The sequence below is a fragment of the Lagopus muta genome, chromosome 3 (genome assembly GCF_023343835.1).
Source record: "Lagopus muta isolate bLagMut1 chromosome 3, bLagMut1 primary, whole genome shotgun sequence".
In the NCBI taxonomy this organism is placed as follows: Eukaryota; Metazoa; Chordata; class Aves; order Galliformes; family Phasianidae; genus Lagopus; species Lagopus muta.
In genome coordinates, this window is record NC_064435.1 from 57,352,666 (window position 1) to 57,359,717 (window position 7,052).

Genomic DNA, 7,052 nt, shown 5'->3' on the forward strand with positions numbered 1-7,052 from the left:
TTTAATAAGTCCAAAGCACACGGCTTAACCAGTGCCCTCCAGCTTGTGCACAGTAGTATTGCCAATAATTTATAAAAAAGGTTGTAAGAGAATATGCAGATGGGATGTGTGCATGTGGTGTGTATGCCACAGTAGGAGCATGTTCCATATAGACAGGGGTCGTCCAGCTCAATACACTGGAGCTGCACTTAACTCAGCATCTCTCTGAAGCAGAACCAGGCACAAACCCTAATTAAACCCAGGGTGTGAATCCCTGGAGGGCAGTCATAGAAGGGTCTGTGTACTAATCCAGCTCGTGCTGACTAACAGCAGTGCTGCACAATCGCTGCCGGATGAATATATTCTTCTGGCAGCTGCATGCAAACAGCAGTCTTTGCGATTCTGATGACTTTTCATTTTTATGACACTGTGTTTTAGCTTCAGGTGTGAGTGTAAGACTCCCAGTTAAGTGGCTGTTCTGATTATTTTAAGTAGTCACTAATCAAAATGCTGAGCAGAGGGGGCTAGGGGACAAGGGGGGAAAGGAATGGAGAGAGGAGATGCAAAGGAATGTGTGAGGGTTACAAGGGGAGGGAGGAGGGCTTTGCATCTGATTTTCCTAAGCAGGGCAATTTCTTTAGTGAGGAAGGTGAGCCTGTCACTACTTGGCCCCTGTCTGCTGCAAGTACTTTAACTTCTGAGCAACCCGAATGATGGTTACAGGGAGGGGGAAATGGCTGGAAGGTTTCTAGCAGCAACAGCAAAAGCAACAGCAGAAGAATGCATTGTGAAAAATCAGTTTTAATAAAGCCCCAGCACTGACCTCAGAAACATAAGTATTTATATTATTGACTTCTGTATGAGGTTATTTGTTAAAAAGGGGGGGGGGGAAAGAAAGAAAAGGAAGTATTTCTGTTCTGGTCTTGGGACCTGAGGAAAAAATAACTAAAATTAGAGAAACTGGAGATATAAACGCAGTGAGTAGAATAAAGCAAAATACCTCTGGGGTGTTCATCTGCCATAGTAGTTATTTCATATCTCATCTGTTATATGAATGTGATAGCTCCTTCCCTTTTTGATAGGATCATTATGTAGACTCTACAGATTCAATTCCATTTACAAGTCAATGGTGTGAGATTTTATAACAATTCTTTTTACTGGGTTGATTCTGGATGATCTTCCTCTACCGAAAAATAAAAAAGAAAAAGAAAAGAAACAAAATAAGGAAAAGAGGACAGCACCATTTTGGTGTTCACACATGGGTGTTCTGGATGCATTAGACATTTTTATGATAGATTTAATACTTCTATATTATCATGAATATGCCTGGATGTTCTCCAGACCTGGCAATAATAACGCCTATACTTATTGAAGTAAAAGCTGAAAGAAGATCTGTTTCTGTTGCTCCTGTATGGAGGAATGGCTATGGGGAGAAAGGGCAACTGGTTTCAACTGAATGTGTAGGGTTTACGATCGCACAGATAGTTTGTCATCACATTCCTGGATGTGCTCCTGGTGCCTCACTGTCTTTAACTTTCTCTCAGTCCTCCATTAGCCCATGTCTGTCCTAAACTATAGGGCCCATTAAGAGGTGGTTGCCATAGCTTTGTTCTCCACAGAGAAAGAAGTCCTATTCTAAATTTTTCCTATGCCTACAGCAACCAGCCTTGGTCCCAGTGTAGGCTAGTAAACGTGTGCCCATGTACACACATTCTGTTGGATGGGCTTTAATTTTGTCTTTTTCTTACTGCAAACAGGAATAGGAGTTCCTTAGAACATATGGGTTATATGCCTTTGGGATAAATGACAAGATAATGAAAGCCTATGCCTTGTGCTATGTAAGTAGAAGAGCTGTACAGGTGAAGGATTGTGACAGTTAATGTTGTCAATAAAGACACATGCTCACAGTGAAATCCCCTCTGCTTAGGGATGCCATTTTCCTGTGTTTATTGTCAAGTTCCATTCTGTCACAAGCAGGATCCACCGGAGTAATCCCCTCTCAATGCCAACAGCAGCACAGGAAAGCAAGTATCAACATCTCAAACCTGGGAGGAGCTGAAAAAGAAAATATTATTTTTTTGTGGGACAGTGACAAGCTAAGAAAAAAACCCCTATCTGTGCAGACACCCCACAGAAAGTAGAGAAGAGTAGGATAAGCCTTCCCAATTTCCCATCACAGCACTGCTGCAATATGCCAGATTTCTGCAAGTGAATATTTGCTAGAGTATGACTTTGTGTTATGATAGATAGCTTCCATGGAAATGTTTTACTGCTTTAGTGTATGTTCCAAGCGTGCCTAATATATCTACCTCCATGCAGGGCCTCATGAAGAAAGGAGCTGTTTGTTTTTCCCCTCTCTCCGCCATCTCTCCTACCCAAAGTCTTCTCTCCCCCAGATGGGTGGCTGGGGCACACCTGGGTGCATTGACATGTTGCAGAATAGTCTCAGGTTTGTATCCCCTCCCTGCAGAGGAGATCCGGCTGTGGGGGTGTACAGCACTGAAAGGAGAGGAAGATGCTGAATAAACAAGGCAAAACCAAAACCTAAAAATCTGGGATTTTCTGACCCACTGTCAATACGTTTGGTGGGATAAGAAGAGACCTGGGAATTCGTCCCATGCTAATTAATCCTTACAGAGTAACTGGTTAGAGCATTTCCTAGTGGTTCCTGGCTCGGTATATCAGCTCATGACAAGCCACATGCAGGCAGTAGATTTTTTTATTTTATTTTAAAAGGGAGTCCAGATGTGTAATTTAGAGTTTTGAGATCTGTTTTGCTCACAGGATTGAGGTTCTATAATGCTGTCAGTCACTGATGAGTTTCACCCTAGACACCTCCACCTTGGTCACAAAAATTTACAAGGGTGCTAAAGGAGACTCCAGTAACACCTCACAGGATTTTGATATGTTTGGAGGGAGCTGAGACTCTTTATGATGCTTCCTCCAGACAACACAAATTGCCACAGATCCTGCAGGACCTGTTGCATGCCAAAACACCTAATGCTCTCATGAGATACAATAGCATAAAAGTGAAGCTAGCAGCTGCTATTGATTAGGCCAAGTCATTACTTCCACTCATATTCCCATGTGGATTTATCCGACATTTATGCCACATATAATGTTGGTCCTCCTGGGTTCATAGCTGCCCAGGACACACATTTTACTCGAGCTCCTTCTCAGCCCTAACTCTCAGCGGATCTCCAGTCAGGCAGAATTCACACATGCGGCTGTCCTTTGAGCTCCAGGCAGAGGGGAACATGTCAGTGTCAGCGCCAGCTATCAGATCTCTCCCCTCTGCTGACTGATGTCTGGACTGTTTGAGCCAGTTTTCTGCTCTGTGGTAATAATCAGAAAGGATGCACTAGCCAGTCACTCGTAATGCTCTTTGGTGCAGGAGAGTTACTTCATAAATCTAACTGTGGCAGATGAATTATTTACTAATAAGAGGCTCTTTTCCCCTCCAAATTAAAGTATACCAGAAAACTAGAAAATGAGAAAGAAAGGGACTTCAGGAGCTCTCAAACCACAGGCACCTTTAGGGACATATGTAAAACAAATCTGACTGTGTTGGTTCAATGTAGAAAATAAATACCTTGACTTGCTCTTTGATTAGTTATGAGCAGGTCCCTGTCTCCTGGAAGGCTTTCAGTGTTCCTGTAGCCTGTTGTGCAGCTGTTTCCATAAGGGTGGGGGATACCCAGATATCCAGTGACTGATCAACAGAGCACCCATTGCTTGCATTTATCTCAAGTCTTTCTTTTACAGTCCTAGCAATGAGTTCAGTGCAATTGGGCCAAAAGAGATGTTTCTGTCTTTCATTTTAGCATAAATTATGTGCAGTAACATGACATTTTAAGTCAGCAGCACTTTAGCTTAAATAATTATGTTTTACAGAAAGAGGGTTTTGTTTTACCTCAGTCAATTAATAGCAAGCCATTCTGCAATTTAGTAAGTGTAATGAGAAATGCTTGTTTGATTTTTTTGAAGTCACGTGCCAGGGTAAAAGACGGAGCTCGCTATTCTTTTTGACTGGTGCACGAGGTCAGTGGCAAGTCAGTATCACTCAAGGGTGATGTCTGTCAGCTTTGTTTCCAGACTGTGCCCTAAATGTTTGGAAATGTTACAGAAACTCAAAAGCTACAGGAAATTATATTCTCAGTCAATGTGTTTATCATCAATAGGTACAAAAAAATGTTTGGAGTGCGTATATATATATGAATTCTCTCCTTCCTTTGCTGTTTTGTTTTGTTTTAGGTATCCATGTTTCTTTCACTTGACATCCTTAGGTGCAACCAGTGTGTCTGCACTGCCTTAGCTTCAGGTCAGCAATAGAAAAAAATTTCCACTGTAAATGCGTATATCTTAGTTGTCTCCAAGGCTGTGGATCCTCTTTACCTCAGTAAGTATTGATCTAAATGGTCCAAAGAAGGGTTGGCCGTTTCTCCAACTGGACACTTAGGAGAAGTTACAGCTTGGAAGGATTGTTATGTATTTTTCCATCACTCTCCCATAGCTCTGTACCCCTGTGGATTGCAGGGGAGATCAGGGCTTTCCAATTTGCTGTCCTCTTTACATTTAAGCTGCATTTACAGTGTGCAGCTACTGCCATCAGGGAACCAGCCCATGTTGTGATGGGTCCCAGCCTGGCCCCTCAGGGAGAGTATTTGTGACCCTGAGGGTTGGGCATCTCCTAAGTGTGCTGCAGTCACCAAGTGCCCACAGAGTGGCTGAGAGCAGTGCGTATCCAGATGAGTCTTGAGGAAGAGTGGGTGCAGCCTTAAATTCCTCAATTAGATTTAAAATTAATTCATAAAATTATTGGAGGTGAAGGAAAGCACTTAAGCATGTGTCTATCCTTATTTAGGAAAGAGGTTATAACACTCACAGTTAGGCAAATGCCTAACTGTTCCTTTTTCCTCAGTATGTTCCTTTTTCCTCAGAAGAACTACTCTTCTGAATTAAGGTTTTTAAACTGGAGTGGTATGCTCACAGCATGTGCAGTTCTGCCTGCTTTTGTGAATATTAGGTCTGCCCTGCAAATGTGCTACATTTCAATATATAATAGACTGCTTTCTAATATGAATTTCAGTTATTCTATAACGTAAACATAGAAAATCTTACAGAATGCTCTACACAGATTTAGTATTTGGAAAGCTATCTTCAAACTGCACACAAGAAGGAATACTGCATTAGGTTGATAATTCATAAGAAATAATCATATATTTTTCTCCTTTTTCAGTTGCTGAAGTACCAATGAACAGTTCACAATTTCCTCAAAATAGATTCACAGTTCAAAACTACTGGCTAAATTATTTCTGCAAGTAACGATTGGTCTGTAATTCACATGAACAAGCAATTGGCATTAACTGTCCGAGTTGTTTGGGTTGGCCACTTCTCCACAGAGTATTTCTCCCCTTGTGCTGAAAGACCCCGTCTCCTAGAGTTACATTCCCCTTGCAGTCCTCATTGTTTACATCCTACACACTTGGATTTCCACAAATATTCTAGTGAACTTTGGTTAAAGTCCACTTATTGGGGAAAAAAAAAAAAAAGCCTCATTCTCTTGAAAATAAAGTGTATTTGGGCTATATAGCACTCCAGCTTTAGCCATTAAGCACTGTATAATCTATGTCTATGCACTATGTGCCAATCTGCCCAGACTCCTGCAATGAGCAGAGTTTTTGAATGCACTGAAGAGTTATTAGTGTGCTTTTTTTATACAATTACAGTGCAGCTGTATACGTCTGTTCCTCTGAGCCAAGCATTTTATGTGCTAGAGGTTGGCATGTGTTGGAATGATACAAGTAAAAAAAATAAATACAGGAGAGTAATGTAGTTGGAAGCTGTGAATCTTAATGTTAAGGTGGGTTGCTCAAGCTAGGTGAGACTGTGGTGTCTTAGAGGAAAAAAAAAACTGGATTAAGTGAGAAAGGAGGAGGAAGAATTGGAAAGATAATTAATGCTTTGCCTAAAGTGCAAAATAAGAACTTCATAATGAAGCATCGGCTCAGGACAGCTGCCATGCAGCCAAGGCAGAGCTTGAATCCTTTTGCAAACTCAGTTTTATGTCCAATCTGTCTCTTGAAGTGTACAGAAGAGAGAAGGGAAATTGCAGTGGTTAGATAAAGTAAGAGAAGAAAAATGGTGTAAAATCACAACTTAGCACAGGCAAAAAATATGTCTTTGTCTATGTGTATCCTCAGGAATACTTTTGTCCCCCTGTAATATTTCTGTGGGGTTGGGAAAGAAGGCTTAAGGCTTGAATCTTTCCATCAGCTACCAACAAGTCCAGCGAGCAGTTGCTACCTACAAGATCCTTTAGCTCAATTTATCCACATCACTGACCCTGCTATGCCATTTTTATGTATAGCAAAGGTTTGCTTTTGGGGTGGTGCTGCCTGACAGTGCTGTTTGGAAAGGAGCTTGCAGAACCCATCCATCGACAGCATCTCTCTGGGGCATGCTTTTTACTGCAGGGCTCTTTGCCAGCTTCTCTTGTTGCAAACTGTAGATGAGCATGTTTCTTTCTCCCTGCACACAGTTCCATTCCTTTCACTAAATTTGAATGGACAAACAGGTATTTTAAAACATGTTTTCTCCAAAAAGAGGATTTTCTTTATTCTCAACCTAAGTAGGAGAGGAGGGGAAAGAAAACCTACTGTGGCATATGTATATTCATATATAGTATGTATGCATGTGTGTGCATGTATGTGGAAAAAAGAGAAGTTCATTGTTTTTCAGCATTCGTAAAACTCAGTTTCTACATATGCATTTTAAAATGTTTTTAAAAAGATACATAAAAAGAAAAAAATTGAACCCAGTTGCTGAAGCATCTGAAATGCAGTGATGGGCTCAGTGTAAAAATGTGAACTGGAAGGTACAAGATCATGGCAGCAAGGTTAGTTACTCATGGAAGAGGGCTCTCCTTGCACAAGAAAAGCAGAGTGAATTATTGTCTTCCTTTCTTTAAAACATTTTTGGTAGCAAAATAGATTTAGTCACAAAAATCCTACAAACATATATAAGGGTCGTGATGTGGGGAAGAGATTTTTTTTTTAAATTTCATTTGGGAA